The 1,699-nt window shown below is 33.0% G+C and overlaps 1 long non-coding RNA gene across 1 annotated transcript; it reads right to left on the reverse strand.

Annotated features, from left to right (window-relative positions):
* Nucleotides 1-213: 213 nt before the first annotated feature.
* On the reverse strand, nucleotides 214-1,474 carry LOC111085241. The gene is made up of 2 exons (XR_002610070.1): nucleotides 1,369-1,474; nucleotides 214-512 (listed from the first exon to the last, which is right to left on the reverse strand). It is a non-coding gene; the product is annotated as an uncharacterized LOC111085241 (long non-coding RNA).
* Nucleotides 1,475-1,699: the final 225 nt, after the last annotated feature.

The raw sequence follows: 1,699 nt of genomic DNA on the forward strand, positions 1-1,699 counted from the left end.
GTGCACCTAGAAAGTACCACGTGATTTGATTTATGTAAGGAATACTTTGTGTCTAGAAAGGAAACTACTTTATTTTATAAAGTCAATATTTTGTTTTTTGTATTTCTTTAGTGAGAGATAAAAGAAGAGGGAAAAAGAAGAATGTTTTAAATTGGTTGTCGTGTTTATTCAATATGAGATTCATTAGAATTAGACGTTTTATTTAACGAAAAGTCATGTTTCTGTACGTTTATTGGAATATCATAGGTTCCAGTTTAAAGATGAATAGAAAACTTCAAAAATTAGAAACTTTTTTTTTGTAGCAAAACTAGAACAAGACTGTTTCCAAGAATCTGCTAATATCTCTCAGCATTCTCTATATACACAGATGCCAAGAGAAGGATTGAAGGCTAATCCTGAAGGGCATTTCATCAGATTCGGAGTCCCGTTTTTACAGAGGACGTAGTAATGACAATCGTACTCGAATCGGTATACTCCATCTCTACCTCCTGGACAATAAAGTGCCATTACACCTAGAAAGCAAAGAGTATATGAAATTCACTAGAAATTACCACAGAAACTCTACTTTCTGTTTTATAAAGTCAATATTTTATCTTCTGCTTTAATGATAGATAAAACAACAAGAAGAAACAATAATTCAACCAACATTATCGATATAATGCATATAATTACAGTTTTTTGTGAGTGTAGTATAGTTTATATAGATAGACGCTTCGCATCAAATCAACACATACCGTGTGTAACATTATCAGGAAACTAGAAAACAAAGAACAACCAGTAATTTGAAGAAGATAACTACGATTAACATGTAAAAAATCACTCTGTAAATAAAAGAAGAGAACTACGACTAACATGTAAAAAATCACTCTGTAAATAAAAGAAGAGAACTACGACTAACATGTGAAACATAACTCGGTAAATGAAAGAAGATGTGTTAAACATCAAGCAGTACGTAATGGCCGCTCGCTCTTCTAACAACACAAAAACTGACCAAAACTAACACGTGAAAAATGAAGCATTAGTGACCACTCACCTTAATAAAAACATAAAATGCTGACCACGAACCAAAATGTTGAACACCAAGCATTTGTAACCACTCGGTCTGATAATAACACAAAAAGCTGACCACTAACCAACACGTGAAACGTCAAGCATTAGTGACCAGTCACTCTGATAACAACACAAAATCTGATCAAAACCAACATCTGAAACATCAAGCATTAGTGACCAGTCACCCTGATAACAACACAAAATCTGATCAAAACCAACATCTGAAACATCAAGCATTAGTAACCACTCGCCTTCAAACTACATAAAAAGCTGACCACGTACTAGTATGTGAAACATCAAGCATGAGTGGCTACTCACCCTGATAACAGCACAAAAGGCTGATCACGAACAAAAGTAGTATTTGCTTCATGTTGTCTAAACCTCTGGAATGACACAAAGTATAAAAGAATAGAGTGATGGTTATATATATATTTAATATATTTATCTATTTAACTTACTAACCAGTTGGTTCTTTCAAGGTTGTTCTCATCAGTTAATTTCCAAACCGGATATTTTAATCTGATAAATCTTTACTTTATCAAATCCGAAACACTCTGACTGGTACCCTGTAATGTTGTCGTTATTTTAAGATGAAACACTGGACTATTATTACGTGTGTTCATCCATTTATTACTTATTTAGTATTATC

This window comes from Limulus polyphemus, unplaced genomic scaffold, assembly GCF_000517525.1.
Source record: "Limulus polyphemus unplaced genomic scaffold, Limulus_polyphemus-2.1.2 Scaffold292, whole genome shotgun sequence".
NCBI classification, from domain to species: domain Eukaryota; kingdom Metazoa; phylum Arthropoda; class Merostomata; order Xiphosura; family Limulidae; genus Limulus; species Limulus polyphemus.